The sequence below is a fragment of the Silene latifolia genome, chromosome 3 (assembly GCF_048544455.1).
Source record: "Silene latifolia isolate original U9 population chromosome 3, ASM4854445v1, whole genome shotgun sequence".
In the NCBI taxonomy this organism is placed as follows: Eukaryota; Viridiplantae; Streptophyta; class Magnoliopsida; order Caryophyllales; family Caryophyllaceae; genus Silene; species Silene latifolia.
Genome location: NC_133528.1, coordinates 19,763,610 through 19,784,277, shown reverse-complemented (window position 1 = coordinate 19,784,277; position 20,668 = coordinate 19,763,610). Strand labels below are relative to the sequence as shown.

At 40.9% G+C, this 20,668-nt stretch overlaps 1 long non-coding RNA gene and 1 other non-coding gene across 4 annotated transcripts; one reads left to right on the top strand and one right to left on the bottom strand.

Annotated features, from left to right (window-relative positions):
* The first annotated feature begins 1,950 nt into the window (after positions 1-1,950).
* Positions 1,951-5,985, top strand: LOC141647356 (uncharacterized). Of its 3 annotated transcripts, XR_012545725.1 has the most exons (4): positions 1,951-2,162; positions 4,447-4,489; positions 5,058-5,288; positions 5,738-5,985. It is a non-coding gene; the product is annotated as an uncharacterized LOC141647356 (long non-coding RNA). The 3 variants fall into 3 exon arrangements; XR_012545724.1 differs by having other exon boundaries at positions 4,447-5,288; XR_012545723.1 differs by lacking the exon at positions 1,951-2,162 and having other exon boundaries at positions 2,815-4,489.
* A 13,105-nt stretch (positions 5,986-19,090) lies between these two features.
* On the bottom strand, positions 19,091-19,197 carry LOC141650554 (small nucleolar RNA R71). The gene has a single exon (XR_012546579.1). It is a non-coding gene; the product is annotated as a small nucleolar RNA R71 (small nucleolar RNA).
* Positions 19,198-20,668: the final 1,471 nt, after the last annotated feature.

The following is a 20,668-nucleotide window of genomic DNA, read 5'->3' as shown; positions in this document are numbered from 1 at the left end:
GCCCCTGAAGAGATGGCAGAGAATGACGTGCATAATACTTTCATGGTGAGTGTTCTTCATCTCCCACCTGTTCTATGTCTGCCACCCTTAATTCCTTGCAAACTTTAATTGCTCTTGCCCCAGACCTTCCAGTCTGCTCTCTATAACAGGAAGATGATCAACATAGTGAAGACCACCAGCCGTGCCACTTGCGCCAAGAACAGGAAGCTGACTGCGTCTATTGCTGATTTAGAGAAGCAGCGTGCTGACTTGAGGGGAAGGGTGGCTGAGCTAAAGACAAATCTGGCTGGCGCAAAGAGGGAGCTGATCAGCTGGCTCGTACTCAAGAGGTACGCACCACATTTTCTTACTCCTTGAAACGCTCTGAGGAGAGGATCAGCGAGTTGATCACCCTAGCCACAAATATTGTCGCCTATGCTACCTGGCAGGGAAAGATCAGCGGAATGCGTGTTGCCCTTGAGGAGCCTCCAACTTCGCAAGCTATTGAAGAAGAAGAGAGGCAGTTGGAGACCCTGTACCCTATGCGACCTAACTTGAGCGTCCTGATGTCTGAGGTTGGCGAGTTGAATTCTCCTGCGCTGGCTGAGCAGGCTGCTGCTGGAGACGTAGGGTTGCCCTAGGATGCTGCTGACGGAGCTCAGGAAGCTATGGCAGCTGAGGGTGCGCAACCTGGTCCGGTACCTAAAACAGATGGTCAGCGGGAGGAGGCAGATGAGATGCCAGATGTGGAGGTCATTAATGTGACCGAAAATTAAGAAGTTTCTTTTTTTTTATCAATGAACTTTTGGCAGTCTGGCCCTGTGGTGGCAGACTTGTAATATTTTAAACTTTCTCTGGTAGCTCGCCATGGTGGCGATTAAACTCTGGGACCATACTTTTGTCCATGTTTTGGAATGCCCCTTGCCCTTGTTTGGCAAGTTTAGACTTATATCTTGGGTGTTTATTTTTTTAGATTTCCTTAGATTAGGAGTTTGCCGTGTCAGCTTGCTGGCTGATTTAGGCGAGTCCTGTGACTCCAAGGAGGCTGACTTCCAGACTCAGCTAGCTGCCTTTCCAGTTTGTTAACTGACTTAGGCGTATGCCGCAATGTAAGGAGGGGTGGCCGTGTCAACCTGAGAGGTTGATTTAGACCAGTTGTGTCAGCCTGAGGAGGCTGATTTAGACTCAGCTAGCTGCCATGTCAGTCTGATGACTGATTTAGGCGTATGCCGCAGTTTTTGGACTACTTAACCTTGTTCATGACGCAAGGTGTGTTCATCACGTTTAGAGCCAACAGAGGCGTAATTTAGGCAAGGTTATCGTCGTTCTAGGACCAATGGGACGCTGCAAGATTCTGGTAGCTAAGAGATCCCTACGTTACATATACGTGTGCATGCATGATGGGGCCCTGATTAATTGCGATTAGTGCGAGCTACGTCTAGGGGGTGGTATCAGGGGTAGCTGGGTAAGCGTGTTTAGCTGTCAACCAGGCTCCCTTTCGTATGTTCCACAGTCCGCCTGGTGAGAGTGCTCTTGTTGGAGAAAGTAGGTTAGGCATGTTGGAGTGCCACACTAGTAGAAAAAACCCCTATCGCGACGCAGTTATCGCGGCGGTTCTAATAGAAACGACGCGAAAAGCTCAATAAATTGGCGGGAACACAATTTTTATGTATGTAGGAGGTCTATTGCGGCGGTTTAAGTAAGAACCGACGTGATAATTGAAATTTTTTATGGCGGTTTCAAATAGAAAACGCCACCGTAAGTCAATTGTGGCGGTTATATTAACAACCGACGTTAAGAATGACGCTAAAAGTTAATACTAATCTATAATTTTTTGGGCTAAAAAACCGCCATTATATGTTTTTGTGTCGGTTTTTAATCGCAACCGACTTAATAGCAAAAAAAAAAAAAAAAGGAGTCCTTTAAAATTCTCACACACGTTTATTCTTTAGTCTCACTAACTGCCAAACCCTCAATCCCCCAATTTAATTTCAATTTTCCCCTCTCCCTAATGAAACCCAAACTTCCTCCACCAATATCGCCTTCACCTCCTCCACTCCAGTGGCCACTCTTCCGCCAGGGACATCGCCTTTGCCGCTCCCGCGCACCATCGTCCTTCTTCTCCTTCTAATTAAACCACTGTATTGATGGATTTCGTCCCCCTTCGTCTCCTTTCCGGACAGGTAATTCGATTTCTCTTTTTTTTTTTTTAATTATTCTCTCAACTACTCTGTCATTTGTTTCTCTAATTTTCCATTAAACTAAAAATAAAGATGTTGGTGGGTATACAAGACTACATATGGCTGTTTTTTTGAAGTACAAATGATTGGAAACAAAAGGTTTGATCAATTATAGGTTGAGTTCGTTGTTTGTTGTTGTTTATCTGAAGTGGAGATATGATTATCAGCCTTTTGTGTTGTTATTGGTCTAATGTTGTTGTGAGGATACTGGTAATCAGTATTCCGGGTTTTAAACATGATCCTCTTATTAACATGTTCTTTATTGATGTTTTAATTCATTTTGCAAAAGGTGTTGCTTTTAATCCCCTCTCTCTTTTGTCTTCTGCTCTTTTCTGGTGGTTTGTCCAACTATTTTGTTACTGCTTTGTGTTAGCATTTGAAACTTTCATGCTGGTTTGACATCAGTTAAAAGTAATTTTGGTTCAAATAGGGGAGAGCAAAGTGATGATTAAATATTAGCAAAGGGAAGTAAGAAGTGAATCATCCTATCTTTATTTCCGTTTTTGTTTATTCCCTCCATCACAATCATTTGTTTACCTTTGTTTAAAATACGTTTCGTAAAGAATATAAAATGTAAACAAATGATTGGGGCGGAAGGAGGAAAAAATGAAAGTAGAATATTAGTGAAATCGATAGAAAATGTGGCTTCTTGTTTGGCTGGGGTTTTTAGTTATAGTGTGTATTTGTTTGATTCCGCTGACTGATGGTTTTCGTCGATTGAGTGAATGTATCAAGCGGAAAGTTCTTAGGTACAGCTATTGTACCAGACTACCAGTTACCTGTGTTTCTTTTACCTGTGTTTGGCGTAAGTACTTTAGGCATCTTATTAATTGATTGTTGTTACACTATTGAAATTAAACCAATGATTGTTGTTATATTATTGAAATTATTCTTCTTTTTCCTGAAATTATAGTTGATAAACTAGTCGTATATGATTTGAGCCCTTAATTTCTCACATTTTCTCATTTTTCGGTCACTCTACATACTAATCTTCCTTTCAATTTTGGCGTGGGGTAAACTTTTTATTTGAGCTCTCTGTCATAGGTTTTTTACATAAATTGAGATGCTAAATTGTGGGAAATAGGGATGAAATTTAACGGAATTGGGAGTGAAGAATGAATATGATGGGAAAAGATGGAAGGGACGATGATCGGTTGATGTAGTAGACTAGGATTACAATAATAGAAAGATATCGACTTTTACAGGAACTACGGTTGGACATTTTTCAAGACCTTGAGTTGGGTCATGCTTGTATATGTGTAGTAGTTCAGTACTCAAAAACCCTTTCACGTAATTGGCCATTTTATTGCTCTGCTCTTCATCACCATCGCAGACCCCTTGAGTAAGTTGCCTTACCTTTTCTGATCAGGTGTATGTTTGCAAAATGTACATGTAAAATGTTGATTTGTGGCTTGTTGTAGTTGGACTAGATCCACCCAAGTGTCTCATACAATGCTAGTGCACTAGTGCAGTGTAGTTTTCCATGCGAAAAACATGGTTCATTGTTGGGAAACGCGTTAGATTTAGTGATGGAACCATAATTTGAAGTTAAATGATGATAATGGATATATTGATTGAAAATGTTAGGAGGCGGACTAGCAATGAAATGGAGTAATTTAGAGAAACTATCTTGAAAATTTGGACTAAATTTTAAGTTCTTAAAATGGTTGTAGTTCACTTGGTTGAAAGATTATTTTGATGCTAATGCCATACTATATTACTATACTCCTTATATATGCTAATGAAGAAGTTTTGAACACTATCTTTGGTTGTTGGGGAAGAGAGTCATGCTGGTTGTTAAAGTACCATACTATATTCTTAATTTTAGTTTAACTTTTAACACCATACTTCTAATGCACATACATACAGGAGGCAATTAAAACAGGAAGTTTAGCTTGAAATGAGGCTGAGTACTGACTTAAGTTATACTACTACACACCACTTTTCCCATCTTATTCATTTTTCACTCCAAACTCCTTTTCATCTTTACATAGGCTTGTTGGTGATATAAATTGTGTGAGCCTGTTGAGCGAGTTTTAGTGACAGCACCGTCGAGGGAGGTGTTAATGGAGGGGAATAAAATATAAATGACGGATGCGCCATTTCCCTTATTTTTAGTCGACGGGGTGGGGCTCTGTGTGTAAGGGAGGATGTCCTTCAAATTGAAATATTGTTGAATTAATGTGCCAAATTGGAGCTTAACCATTTTAACTTTTTCGCATTGCAGGTATTTGTCTTTTATTTGGTACTTAGAGCCCTCGACAGTGTAGGTTTGTCTCTTCTAGCTTAAGTGCTAAATCTTACTTGAATTAGGCTCTTGTTTGTGGTTGACCTGTTTTGTGTCATCCATTTCTTCCCAGCTGCCTTCCTGTTTGTGTGGTGTCTCATACTATAATTTAAGGAGTACTACTAGAGAATAGAGATATTAAGCCCATTCATCACTTGTACTAATAGTCTAATACTCAAACTGTTTATATGCTAGTGTTTCTATATATGTCCAACACTGGTATAGCGGTACGACACTTGCATAAAATAGTTGAGTATGCGACTTAGGTACGCTCTTGTGTGGACTTATTTTACTGGATTCTGACTGACGTAGCTTCGTCTATAGTTTTATATTAATTTGGAGAACCTGCTACAGATGATACCACTGTATGATGGGCTGGCTATGAGGGGAACATAATAAATAAATATTTTAGCACAAATGTATGGTAACATTAACTTTCTGAATGTGGTTTATCTCGCGAATTTCATTCATAAGAAGACATCTTTGATTGATTACTGTTTGTCACGCCTTCTTGCCTCTGAAATAGTAAGAATGTGGTCCAACCTTGTCAGGCAAGTGACGTTCTTTTTTGGGATTGATGGCGCAAACTCCTTCAGGATCAACGCATTGGTGTTGGCAGGGCTGACAACAACCAAAACCTGATAATACAGGTAGCAATAGCTTAAGAGGAGGCAAAATTCTTCAGAATAAAAAAAGAGGGAGCTGAACCATTACTCCTTAAGTATCGAACAACCTCATTAAGTATCAACAACCGTTGTCCGCCACCACCTCCTCTTTTTCTGGTAAGTTCACAAACCCAATTCAGTTTTCGAATTTTCATTTTTCCCCAATTTCCCAAACCCTAATTCTATTGATTATATTTGTGAAATGTTTTCAAGAATTAGTGCTATGTGTGACAGGTCCTTTTTTTTGGATTTTACGAGCTCTTATAATCTACTGAATTCTATTTAGATACAGTTCATGCTTTTTTAAGGTTTTAGCTAGTGAACATAATTTCAATAGCATTGCACCGCGTGACGAACCTAAGTATTAATCTATATAGCACATCGCTAAGTGTGACAAAACCAGTGTAAGTAAGAAGTCATTACTCATTAGCTTATTCATTTGATTTTGTCTCACTCATGCAAAAGCTTTCAATTAAACTCGGGAGTGTTCTATAATGTCTTATGTTGATTTTAATAATGTTTAGGTTGTTTTTCTAACTATTGGTTTGCTAAATGTATTATTGCAGATTCAACGTTAATTGACGAGATAAAAGATGTTAAAAGATGTGTGGGCTATTAAATGTTTAGAGAACATGAAATGTTAGATTAGTTTATTCACTAGACGTGTATGTGATTATTTATACACTTGGATGTATACTTTTGACATCGACACTATTGTTCAGTCGGATGATATGCAAGTTCGTTGGTTGGCATTCTTTTGTATGCATTGTTTATTTATTTCGCTATTTGGCTTATCAAATCAATGTCGACATTGCTGCCGAAATTTTGGTAGCAAATAATTTTTTTAAAAAAAAAATATTTGTCTATGGTGGCGGTTCTTAAGTATGAAACGCCACTATTAGTTCACCTTTAGTGACGGTTCTTTACTAACAACCGACGTCATAATTACCTTTAGTGACGGTTCTTTAACAACAACCGACGTTATAGAGAACATGTAATGGTGGGAAGTTATTATTGAATTACCTATGGTGGCGGTTTTTAAAAAATAACCGCCATTATAGATGAGTTACAATGGCGGTTCTTGTCTAACAACCGTTGTATTATATAAGTTTATAATGGCGGTTTTGTATAACAACCGCCACTATAGGAGAGCTATTGCGGCGGTTTAACAACCGTCTACAACCGCCGTAAAGTTTATACGACGCCGCGATAAACGACGGACCCTAAATCTCTAAAAACCGCCACAAAAGGTCATTTATAACCGCCATCATAGGGGTTTTTTCTACTAGTGCCATGTGCCTTGTCACCCCGCGTTGGCAGTTGACAGTCCTACTAGATACACTTTCAACGTACCATAGACATTAGGATTCAGAGTGATGCACTTAGAGAAGCCTGAAAACAGAAAAAGTCTATTAGAATGATGTGAAGTACCTAACGCCATCTCATGGGGTACCAGAGCAATTGTGGTCCCAGGACGCTGTCAGACCACACCATCCAATAGTAGTTTAAAATTTGAAAGAGAGAGAGACATCAGAAATGGGAATGAAATTGGTAGTATGCCTACTACCGGACTTTTCTTTTTATTTTAGAATAATTTGGCTTTTCATAGTACATTACCATGTAGGCTAAAATCTACTTATTATTAAAAGTAATATCTCTTCAGGTGAAGTATGTTCCATGGGCGTTGTATGATTTGACCGTCCATAGTCATTAGTCTGTATGCGTCATGACCAACAACTCCTTCTACCTGCCTGGTATGGTCCTTCCCATTTGTAGGCAAATTTGCCTGCCTTTCGATTTTTAGTGTTCTGGAGCACTTCACGGAGAACCAGGTCTCCTACCCCCAGGAGCCTGACTTTCAAATTCTTGTTGTAACTCTTGGCCACTGAATTTTTGTAGGCAGCTAGACGTATTTTCGCACTTGCTCGCAGCTCGTCTACTGTGTCGAGGCTCCTGGCCATCTCTGTATTGTTCAGTTCCCATGTCATACATCCATACCTGTGAGTGGGGACCAGAACCTCTGACAGAATGACTGCTTCCGCACTAAACACCAGGCTGAAGGGTGTTTGTCCTGTTGCTATCTTTGGCGTCGTTCTATCTGACCATAACACCAGTGGCAATTCATCTGCCCACTTTCCTCCTAACTCCTGTAACCTCCTTCTCAGATTATCCATGATAATTTTGTTGCTGGACTCAGCTTGCCCGTTAGACTTTAGAGTCCTGGGTGCCGATTTCTTCAGGGTGATGTTCCACCTGGCACAGGATCCCTCAGCATCGTTGGAGATGAACTGTGAGCCATTGTCACATATGATCTCTGACGGGATATCAAACCTGCAGATGATATTTCGTTTTATGAAAGAAATGACTTGTTTGTCCTTCACTTCTGTGAATGCTTCTGCCTCTATCCACTTGGCGAAGTAATCTGTCATTGCCAGTATCCATATTCTGTTCCCCGTGGTTCTCGGTAGGGGGCCTACTATGTCAATGCCCCATGTCATGAACGGCCAGGGAGAAATGATAGGGTGCAAGGGCTCTGCTGGCTGATGGATCCTTGGTGCTGAGCGCTGTCAGGCGTAACACTTACGTGCGTATTCTACTGCATCTGCCCTCATTGTGGCCCAGAAGTATCCTTGTCTGAGAGCTTTATTTGACATAATCCTGCCCCCTGCATGGTTTCCACATTCGCCACTGTGGAGAGCATGCAACACGGTCTGTGCTTCCTCCTTGTCCAGGCATCGTAAGTAGGGACCTGCCAGTGACTTCCTGAAGAGTGTATTATCAATTAGTATAAATCTGGAGGCCTTCACTCTAAAAGCTCTTACTTCCTTCTTGTCAGCTGACAGCTTTCTATGTCGCAGCCAGTCTAGGTAGGGTGTGCGCCAATCCCAGTTATCTGCCTGTATAGATGGTTGGTCAGGCGGCTGGTCGGCTGGCTGGGAGCCTTCCCCGGCCTCTGTAGCTGTCTGAACTCCCACTTCATCCTGATGGTCCTCCAGTTATCCTCTGTCTCTTTCTTCTGTCTTCTGGATAGAAGGTTCTAACATATGTGCGATAAGAATGCTAGATAGTTCTGTTGGCTTGAACGTTGCCCCAGAGTTGCTAAGGCATCTACTTCCACATTCTGATCCCTGGGAATCTGCTTGAGCTTGCAAGTTTTGAATTTCTGTTTTAGCTTTTTTGCTACCTTTAAGTACGCAATCATCTTTGAATCTCTGGCTATAAACTCATCATTTACGTGGTTGACTATTAGCAGAGAATCGCTGGATATGTGCAGATGCTTGACTCCTAATTCCAGAGCTAGTTGCATGTAACACTACGGATTTTGTTAAGTTATATACTCGACCGAGTAGAGCCTACTCGGCCGAGTAGTGTTAATTGTGGAGTCTGTTTTGGTTCTGCCGAGTAATACTCGGCCGAGTATGGAGAATACTCGACCGAGTAGATGATACTCGGCCGAGTATAACTTTACTCGACCGAGTATCCGGTCTTGCGAATGTTATTTTATCGGTTTGATTAGGGAATGTTAGGGTTATTTTATATTCGACGTCAGTTTCTAAAACATCACTTCCAACCCTAATCATTCTACGATCTCTCCCTAATCACTCCCTAATCGTCCTCATATCTCGTTGTGTGTGCAAATCGTCGTGATCCTTGCGTGTAGTCTCTTATTCTACTGTTGGTAAGTTTCATTCCCTTGTCATTTGTATTCTTTTGGGGTTACTGTATATATGGAATTGGGGAAAATGGGATTGTGCAATGTGTAATTGTATTATGTGATTATTGTTGTAGGTGACGATGTGATATGTGTTATGCATTTGTATGGTTGATTGCAGCATAGCGGATTGCGAAAAGGTAGGGTTTCCCCCTACTCAGTACTGTTAATTGATTGAGATTACTATTGTATTGTAATTGTTGTTATCTGCTGATCATCGGAGTGTGGGTGTTGTGGTGACGGTGGTGAGGTGATTGTGTCGTGACGGTTGTGGTGTTGTGACAGATGTGATGCTGTGGTTTGTGTGATTGTGGTGGAGTCACTTGCGGGAGTGGCTTCACACCCTAGTTCGCCCTCCGTGGAACCCGCCATGGAAGGGGATGTGCACATTAAGGGACAGGGATCGTTAGTCGCTCGTTGATGAGCTGGACTAGGTGGGGATGGGTCATGCGGTCACCCATCGGCGGCGAGGATTACCTGTTGCGATGGGTAATCTGGCAGGGCTACACACTTCGGTGTGTAGTCGGTTATTGTGCGTGAAATCGATGATCAGCTGGTTGTATTGTTTGCTGTCTTATATTGATTGAGTAGTACTGACCCCGTGTTGTTGTTTTGTAAAACCTGCGGTGATCCATTCGGGGATGGTGAGCGGTGTGACAGTGATACATTTATTGAGCTTGGGGCAGTTATGGGAGAGTCACCACGCTGGATTAGATGACACCACCACGAGCCTTAGTTATTGTTTTGGTAGTTTTTGCCATTTGGATAATTCGTTTATTAGATTTTGGAGACTATGTAACTTTTATAACTACCGTACATTAATAAATGTGTTTGGACTGTTGCTTTTGATATATACTAACCTCGGGCAACCGAGATGGTAACAACCTTTCATGCTGGGGTAGTCCTGGTAAGGTACCTTGGTATGAGGGGGTGTTACAAAGTGGTATCAGAGCCGACGATTCCGGCACCTAAAACGAATGAACCCAATGAACTTAGGGAGTCTAAATAAAATGAACCCGGGGAGAGTTGTTTGGAGCTGCCGCAAAGACTTGGGAGACGTCCCGAAGTCGCATTAAGGCCCTTACGATCTCAAGCCGGTCACATGGGGAAAAATTGTTGTATGTTGAGTCATGTGTGTTTGATACCTATAGTTGGAATCTTGTGCATGGTTGGATGAAATGATGAAAGAAGTGGAATGTGATGGTTGTCGAAAGATGTATCGAGGATTTGTTGATGTTAAACTTTGAGCATGGAATATGTTGGCATGTTAAGTGTTGAAACATGGTAAAAATATGAAGGGTGAATTGTTAATTGTATCTGGTTGATATTGAGCATGAAGAATGTGATCATGTTACCTGTTTAATACAATGTTGAATATGAAGTATGGTAGTGGTACATGTGCATATGAACATGATGATTTTAATGCTTGATTGTTGGTAGAAGCATGTGATTAAGGTCATGCATCTATATATGTGAATGTCGTGTTTAATTTTTATGTGAGTATGATAAGAGTTCACTTGTGTACTGGTTTCTTGGAGTTTTGAGTTGTTGTTGTTGCTTGATGCATGTTCAAATTGTTTTGGTTTAGGGAATTTGATTAGTATGAAGATCGATTACGGATGGGTTGTCTTAAAACTGTCATAAGTCGAGTTCTAGAAAAGATATTATTGTGATTCCAAGTTGAGGTGATAGCTTGTCCTCTTACGATTCTAACGATAGGTCACACACCCAAAATGACCAAGTAACGAGTGAGATATGACTGTTTTACGAAAACTGGACGGTGCTGAGAACTGCGCCGATACTCGACCGAGTAGTCCCTACTCGGCCGAGTATCTTTTATACTCGACCGAGTATTCCATATTCGGCCGAGTAATATCTCTGTGATAATACTGTTTAGCGTCTGGAGTCGTGAACTCGGCCGAGTAGTCTCATACTCGACCGAGTAAGGTCTACTCGGCCGAGTATTCCCAATACTCGACCGAGTAATCCTTCTGCGACAATTGAGTTTGCTTCTGAGTCGAAAACTCGACCGAGTAATATAGTTACTCGACCGAGTACCTTGTACTCGACCTAGTATGTTATGTACTCGACTGAGTACCTCATTGAGCGGCCACTTTGAGTCGGTGGCTATGTTCTCACTTTTGTTTTGAGCCGGTGGCTATGTTTTTACATTGTTTTGAGTCGTAGGGTATATACACATGTATGTTTTGAGTCTTAACGCATTCTTGTATATGTGAGACGGTCTTGATACGTAAGTTACCGGAAGTTATGACATGGAGAATGACGGCCTATGAGGGACATGTGTTGGGTAAGGAAGACATGTGTTAATGTGGTTGTGAAGGATAGTGGAAAAAGAAAAGGGAAGAATGATGAGCTAATCGAGGTAAAGAGCATGTTTTGTGAGATATGACGAGTGATATAGTCGTGTGTTGAGTAGTATAAAAGTAAGTGTATATGGGCAAGGGTGATGTAAGTGTAAAGAAGCATGAGGATGAAAGATTGAGATGAGGGATACGAATAATGGCATATTTGGATGTGTAAGGATTTATGGAGGAAGACAGCTAGGATAGAGTTGCTTAAGGATATATGTAATGGAAGGTTGTTGTAAGAAGATAGGAAAGAGAGGTATATAGTGAACTTAAAGGAAGTTATGTCGCGATGTGGATTTGTAGATAGTGGCTAAGTTTGGGAAGTTGGAATATCAAGGGGTGAGCCCAGTGTGTAATTCTTTGGACAAACGGTATGAAGTTAATTTTGGTTTCTAGAGATGCGAAAGGGAGATACGACTAATTGAAGAGTAAATGTTAGTGCGTGGACTTGATGGTGACAAGGGTGAGTGTGAAGCAAGATGAGAGATGATAAATGATAAGAAGAATGATAAAATATTGATATGAATTAATGGAATTAGAGTTGTGGAGCTATGAAAAATAAACAAATGACTAAAGAGTTAGGTAGAAAGAGAAAGGAGATGACTTATTAATTGGCATTATTGAGTAAAAGGAGGGAAAGAGGGATGGAAGTAAGTTGAGAGAGCGTTGACCGGAGTTAAGGAGCATGAAGGTAGGAAATTATGAAATGTACGATATCCCCACTAGAGGGTGTGAGTTAATGGTTATATAGGAGAGCAGGACGATGTGTTAGCCGTGAGTTTCGAGGTATTAAGGGAATAAGAAGCTTGTGGAGTGTTGCAAGATCTGAGATTTTGGTAGAGTTAGGTAGCGATATGATAAAGGATAGAATTGGGAATAATGTTGAGGTATGTTTTGTTGATGGATTGGATGTTCGTATTTGGGATGATAACCAAAGAGAGGAAACAAATTGTTATATTAAGAAGTGATAGTAAGAGAGTAGTCACATGAAGGATGTTGGTGTCATAGTAGTGTCACTAGTGGCTGAGAATGATGTTACTTTAGAGAAGTTAGTTGTTCTAATGAGGTTGATTTTGTGGAGGTGGTTGGTATGTTTGGTTGTGAGGAAGTATAAGATGTGGATATACGAGGTGTTCGCTGGAAGTTGGGTACTGATGTTATGGCTACATTTACCGGAGGGGTGATAATTGTGTGTAAGAGAGGATATGTTATGAAAGGCACCTGAGTTAAGTCCGGATGAGAGGTATTCATCGTCAAGTGGTAACTTACGTGATCAGGATTGACTAGTTGGATGTGATTACGGGTCTATGATATGTGTAAATGTTTGTGTGAGGTTCTGACCTCACAAGAAGTGGTATGGTGTGATAATTATAAAGTTGTTATATAAATGTTTTGTAATTTATGTTGGGTACGGTATACTAATGGAATGAGGTTCAAAAGGTAATAATTTGATTGATCTGGCAAGAATAGTTAAAATTGTATGTGTATTGATGATACATGTTTATCCCGTGAAATGGTAAGGATGATGTTCATGAGATTCTTGTCAGTTTATTCCGTATAATATGATGTGTTATAATCTAGTAAAACGGTTTTGAATGAGTTTTCTTGTTCGAAATGTCATACTGAGTCAGTGTTTATGGGAATTATATGTGGTTGTGATGTTTATCGATGTGGTTGTTGTGCCTCGGGTGGTGATCCGGCATGGTACTTCGTATTGTGATGCGGGCATTTTTACGGCTGCGCTGCGTGCGGCTGTTGGTTGCGGTGTTGCAATGCCGTCACCGATTGTGGTGGAGTATACGGGGTAGTTACGATTTGAGTTTCAAAGTACTGAGACCCGATTATGCACAGTGATTTTTGTTTTGTTCTTTGTTGTTTCTTGTGAGTTTTGGTTAGACATGTAGACCGTTGTTTGTTTGTTGATGTTTCTTACCGATTTCATTTTTGGGAATGAGGGTAGAGTATGATATGAAAGAGAGTTGTATATGTTTTCGTTGTTGTCATGGTATAGTGATATTTTGTTGATGGGACACAGTTGGGATATGTTGTTACAGTAATTTTGATCTTGTTCTAGATGAGGCTTTGGTAGACATGGTAATGATCTGATATATGCAAGTGATTCGTAGAACATGTGTGGTAATGATCTGATATATGCAGATGGTTCATAATCCTTTGTTGAGACAGTGAGTGTAGGGTGTTGGGTATTTAGTGTCGTGTTAAGTTATGTATGAGTCTTGCGGTAATGAAAGAAAGGAACTTGAGGATCTAGTGTGAGTGTACGTAACAAGTGTAGATCGTGAATTATGCTCTTGGCGATAAGAGTTTTATATAGTTATATAGAGAGGTATGTCGTGTTGCGGTAATGTGGAAGAGTTAGAGTGTTTGTCATGATCAGGATTGTGTGGTATTGGTTAGATGGAGTGCAGAATGAGTTGAGGTATGAGAACTGTTTAAGTAAGAGAGCCTTGGATATAGTAAGTGTTTAGATTATAGGCGGGTATCTTTTACATGTGGTGGTGATGAGGATAATGAGAGGTATAGCTAAGGTTCTAGTATTAGTGAGTTACGAGGACGTAACATGTGTCTTAAGAGGAGTAGGATGCGGCAAAGAGCGTTGAGGGTTGTGCATGTCGTAATATTATTGGACGTAGAGTGTTGGTGTAGCATAAGGAATGGATGGGTACATATAGTGGTTGATAGTGTTAAAAGGCCATGGCTGTGCTTGTAGTAGTTCGATGTTTAGGAGTGTGAGAATTTTTCGATAGTGTTGATAAAAGTGGATGATGATATTTATGAGTTCGAGAGTTTTGGCAGCTGGATGATGATGTTGATGTATGTGAGTAAACTTCGAGGACGAAGTTCCTTTTTAAGAGTGGTAGAATGTAACATTCCGTTTTGATGGTTGATCTTCTTTTGTGGATTGTCTTGGTATTGAGTGCTATTGAGTGTTATGGAAGTGAGACAAGATAGGAAATATTATTTTGTGGTTATTCGATAATGTTATGGAGTCTATACCGAGAGGATATGTTATCTAGTAAGCGTGGTTAGTGGAGCTGGTGTTAGGTGTCCATGTTTTATAGGTTGGGTTGGAACTTCGGGGACGAAGTTCTTTTTAAGGGGGGAAGATTGTAACACTACGGATTTTGTTAAGTTATATACTCGACCGAGTAGAGCCTACTCGGCCGAGTAGTGTTAATTGTGGAGTCTGTTTTGGTTCTGCCGAGTAATACTCGGCCGAGTATGGAGAATACTCGACCGAGTAGATGATACTCGGCCGAGTATAACTTTACTCGACCGAGTATCCGGTCTTGCGAATGTTATTTTATCGGTTTGATTAGGGAATGTTAGGGTTATTTTATATTCGACGTCAGTTTCTAAAACATCACTTCCAACCCTAATCATTCTACGATCTCTCCCTAATCACTCCCTAATCGTCCTCATATCTCGTTGTGTGTGCAAATCGTCGTGATCCTTGCGTGTAGTCTCTTATTCTACTGTTGGTAAGTTTCATTCCCTTGTCATTTGTATTCTTTTGGGGTTACTGTATATATGGAATTGGGGAAAATGGGATTGTGCAATGTGTAATTGTATTATGTGATTATTGTTGTAGGTGACGATGTGATATGTGTTATGCATTTGTATGGTTGATTGCAGCATAGCGGATTGCGAAAAGGTAGGGTTTCCCCCTACTCAGTACTGTTAATTGATTGAGATTACTATTGTATTGTAATTGTTGTTATCTGCTGATCATCGGAGTGTGGGTGTTGTGGTGACGGTGGTGAGGTGATTGTGTCGTGACGGTTGTGGTGTTGTGACAGATGTGATGCTGTGGTTTGTGTGATTGTGGTGGAGTCACTTGCGGGAGTGGCTTCACACCCTAGTTCGACCTCCGTGGAACCCGCCATGGAAGGGGATGTGCACATTAAGGGACAGGGATCGTTAGTCGCTCGTTGATGAGCTGGACTAGGTGGGGATGGGCTGCGGTCACCCACTGGCGGCGAGGATTACCTGTTGCGATGGGTAATCTGGCAGGGCTACACACTTCGGTGTGTAGTCGGTTATTGTGCGTGAAATCGATGATCAGCTGGTTGTATTGTTTGCTGTCTTATATTGATTGAGTAGTACTGACCCCGTGTTGTTGTTTTGTAAAACCTGCGGTGATCCATTCGGGGATGGTGAGCAGATTGTGACAGGTGATACATTTATTGAGCTTGGGGCAGTTATGGGAGAGTCACCACGCTGGATTAGATGACACCACCACGAGCCTTAGTTATTGTTTTGGTAGTTTTTGCCATTTGGATAATTCGTTTATTAGATTTTGGAGACTATGTAACTTTTATAACTACCGTACATTAATAAATGTGTTTGGACTGTTGCTTTTGATATATACTAACCTCGGGCAACCGAGATGGTAACAACCTTTCATGCTGGGGTAGTCCTGGTAAGGTACCTTGGTATGAGGGGGTGTTACATTGCATTCCTAGTATCAAAGCCTCGTATTCTGTTTCATTATTGGTTGCCTTGAATTCACATCTTACTGCTTGTGCTATCAGATCCCCTTGTGGTGACCGCAGGATTAACCCTACACCTGCCCCCCTTTGATTGGAGGCTCCGTCGATGTGCATCTGCCAGACCTCCTTGTTCTTGTTCCCTTCCAGGGTTAGGATCTCCTCGTCCACCAAATTTTGGATGGCTGGACTGAAGTTTGAGACAAAGTCTGCTAATGCTTGCGATTTGATTGCTGTTCTGCGGTTATACTGGATATCATACCCACTAAGGTGTACAGACCATTTTGACATTCTGTCTGATAGTTCAAGTCTCCTCATGACAGACTTCAGCGGTAGTTGGTCACAACATGTATGGTGTGGGACTCAAAAAAGGGCCGCAGCTTGTAAGATGCTACTACCAGGGCTAGTACTAGTTTTTCGAGAGATGTGTACCTGGTTTCTGTCGGCAGCAGAGATTTCCTTACATAATATACTGGCCTCTGTTCTTTTTCCTGTTCTCTGACTAGAATGGCACTTACAGCCACCTCCGTGACAGCTAGATAGAGGAACAATGGTTCTCCTGGTTCCGGCTTTGACAGCAGCGATGGGTTGCTGAGGTAGTGCTTCAGCTCTCTGAATGCTTGCTCGTGGTCCGCGGTCCACTCAAACTTCTGGCTCTTTCTTAGTATGTCGTAGAATAGCCTACACTTATCAGAGGACTTTGAGATGAACCTGCTCAGGGCTGCTACCTTGCCAGCTAGTCTCTGAACGTCCTTAGGCTTTTCAGGTGACTCCAATGCAAAACAGCCCTGATCTGCTCGACGCTGGCTTCTATCCCTCTTTGAGTTACAATATAGCCTAAGAATTTTCCAGAGGATACTGATGCGACCATAATTGGCGCATATTTAGCCCCCGAATTACCATTGTTTCTATGCTTTTTAGTGCCTATTTGGGTCATTTCTTATCTTTAGATCTTTGTTTTGCATATTCTTTGAGATTTTGATCCCTTGGTAGGAAAGGAGTAAGAATCTTGCATTTTCATGGCAAAACGAGGCTAAATGGATCGTATTCAATGACCAAGCATCAAGGAGAGACAAGACTAGAAGGCCTTTGTACATAGCTAAGTAGAAGATCAATGTTGAGAAAGGATCCTTGAGTCCCCAAGGAAATCCCCAAGGATTCTATGAAGAAAAGGAAAGAAAAGAAGAAGGAATGACGCTGTAGAAGAATCCGAACGGATCATCCATGATCCGTCCGTCCGCGTCCCCACTCAATCCGAGCGTCCTTACCCGATCCGCTCGGATCCCCCAGGCCCAATCCGAGCGTCTTACGCGCCTTGATCCGCTCGGATCGTCCATGCCCCATCCGTCCGTCTCGACCTCCATCCGCTCGGATCACAAGATGCACATGGTTTCGTCCTTCAAGTTACAAAATGGAGACGCCCTTCTCTCATTGAATACCGGAGTCTCCTTGCTCAACTTAAAAAGTGTAATTACTAGTTTAACCCTTAGTTAACCCTAATGCATCCTCCCTAATTTTCACTATAAATACCCCATTAGTCTAATTAGAGGAGCATGTTCTTCTAATCAATAATTAGTGTAGTTAATATCAATCAAATCTCTCTTCAATATTGTAATCAAATATTAATCAAGTTTTAATCCAAGTTTTAGTTCCTTAATCTCTCTCTTGTTCTTACTTTATTTTGGGTAATTGAAGATCATTTGGGTTATTATTGGGAGATTGACAACCTCTCAATCTAGGATTCAAGTACTTCTATTATTCTTGCTTTATTATTGGAATCATTAGTAGGTATAATCTCTTAATCCCTTTTTAATTATTGCTAATTACTTTCATTTATTCATCATGTTTCATTATGTTAGTATGATTGACAACCTTTCTAGCATGATCAATATGATAATGAGTGAGTAGTCTCTTAGCTAGGGTTTAATGGGTGATTAGGGGAAACCAACATGGGGAATGATTCATGCTTAAATTAATATGCTTTCATATCTTATTTGCTTGCTTGTTTTGATCTTAATGCATGCACATGTTATATTTGATGAAATGCTAAGCCTATGAATCCTTGCATTTATTATCATCTACTATCTCTTCAACTTGACTTGTAAGACATAACCCAACTCGAGTCTTGTTAGATCATGCATGTGTTAAGTAGGAAAGATTAAGTCGACTTGTAGGTGTTGTACAATCTATGTGATTCGCTCCGGACCCAAACTTTCCTAGGATTGTAAGATATAACCCAACTCAATCCATCACAACAATAATTGCTTGCTTATAAATTGAGAACATGTTTGTATGATCATATCCCATGAATCCCCTATGAACCCATGACACCCTAGTGCTTTTAATCAATTGTTTACACCCTTATTCCATTTACCTTGTTAGTTTATTTTCATTGCTATTTTAGTTTAGTAACCTTCTACATCAACCCAACTTGTGACACCCCTAGACACCACTAGTAGCAATAGAAATCTTCGTTTTCAATACCCGTCCCTTGGGATCCGACCTTTACTTGCCTCTTTACTAATTTGTAGAGTTGTTTGTGAAGTATAAATTGTGTTTTGTATCGACCATTGACCAACGACCACAATTGCTTAATTTGTGAACTAAATGGCTCCGATCAAAAATGGCGCCGTTTCTGTGGGACGGTGTTTAATTGATTTTAGATTTCTTTTGTTATTTTTAGTTGTGTCTTTTTCACCTTGGGGAAGTAAAACTCCTCAAGGTTTGTTCTAATTGTTTTCTAGTTGTTTGATATTTTGCATGTCTAGAAGGTTACAAAGAGATTTGTTACCTTTTGACCGTGAAATCGAAAGAACCTTGACGAATAATAGGAGACTTGTTAGGAGGAATTTGGGAGGTGTTGGTGAAGTTGTTCAACCCACTAGTGAGTTTGTCAATCCTTTCGCAATAGAAGGAGAAGAGAACCCATTAAACAATACCACACAAAATCCACCTACAATGCCTAAATTTTCGTCCCACTCTACACCCACCGAGGAGAATCTACCAAACGGTACTCCTACCCCACAACATCTTACCGGAAATTTTATTGCCAAGTCCGCCTTCATCCAACTAGTTGAGAGGAGCCAATTCGGGGGCATGCCAAGTGAGGACCCTCATTCTCATATGGAAACCTTTTGCGATTATTGTGATGCTATCTCTCAAACGGGCGTGACTCAAGACCAAATTAGATGGGTCTTATTTCCTTTTTCGTTAATCGGAACCGCAAAGCAATGGTTGAAGGGCCTTGATAAGGCCACCCTTGGAATAGATTCTTGGAAGAAGTTAGCTCTCGCTTTCTACAAAAAATTCTACCCACCGGAAAAGACCAATATGCTAAGAGCTCAAATCACGAGTTTTAAACAAAGGGATGAAGAATCTTTGTATGAAGCTTGGGAGCGGTTCAAAGGTGTTTGTCGCTCATGTCCTCACCATGGACTTAGCGAATGGTTTTTAGTGCAACAATTTTGGAATGGTTTATATGAAGATTCAAGGAACATTCTCAATATGGGATCAAATGGAATGTTCACCGAAGTTGATGACAATCAAACATGGAACAAGATTGAGGAAATGGCGGTCCATAATTCGCAATATAGTAGGCCTCGCAAGGCTACTAGAGGAAAGTATGAAGTGGACACCGTTACTCAATTGGGTGCTCAACTTAGTGCTCACATTGACACTATCAACTTGAAGTTTGAACAAGCTATGGCTAGACTTGAGGAAAACTCAAAATCAAAACATCATGTCAATGCCATGACGGCATCCTCATCAATCCCAAGTGGGATATGTGAGAATTGTGGAACTTTGGGTCATGATCAAAGTGAATGTAGGGGAACAACCGAGCAAGTCAATGCTTTCCAAGCTTACAAAAGCGGTACCCCTTATTCAAATTTTTACAATGAAAACACCAAATTCCATCCAAATCTCTCATACAAAAGCCAAAATGTTCAAAACCCTCAAACAACATACACTCCACCACCCATGAGAAATCAAAATCAAAGACCCTTTTACAATCAAAACCAAGGTTATCAAAATCAAAATCCATACAACCACCAAAATGACCAAAGTTTTGATGTCCAAAAAGCGGTCCTTCAAATGCAAAAGAATCAACAAGAATTTTTCACTCAAATGCAAAAAGATAGCCAAGCAAAGGATACCACCATCAACAACATTCTAGCTCACACCAAGATGTTGGAAACACAATTGACCCAACTAGCATCTTCGAACTCACAAAGACAAAAGGGGCAATTACCACCTCAAGGTAATCCCCTAGACATGAAACGGTTAGTGCCATTCACTTGAGAAGTGGTACAAGGTATGAAGCACCGAAGGAGCAAGTTGAGGATGAAGTTGTGAGAGCTAGTAAGAATGAAGTTGTGGTGCAAAGTCCCAAAGAAAGGGAATCATCAAAAGAAGAAAGTTCAAAGAAAAATGAAGACAAAGCCAAAGAAAAGGAGCCCATTGTGATTAGACTTCCTTTTCCAAGTCGTCAAGCCAAGCCTAAATTTGATGATCAACTTGGAAAGTTCATGGAAATTGTGAAGAACTTAGAAGTCTCAATTCCTTTTACGGAATTAATCAATCACGTTCCGGCCTATGCGAAATACATGAAGGATATTCTCACAAAGAAGAAGTCAATCCGAAACTTGAGACTATCGCCTTCACTAAGGTGAGTAGTGCAATACTTCAAGGGAGTTCACCTCCAAAGTTAAAGGATCCGGAAGCTTCTCAATACCGTGTACCATTGGCGACACAACAATCAACAAAGCCTTATGTGATCTAGGGGCTAGTGTGAGTGTCATGCCGTACTCGGTGAGTAAAAGGTTGGGAATGGGAGAGCTTAAGTGCACCAATATCACACTTCAAATGGCCGATAGATCGACGAAGACACCGCTAGGGATATGGGAAGAT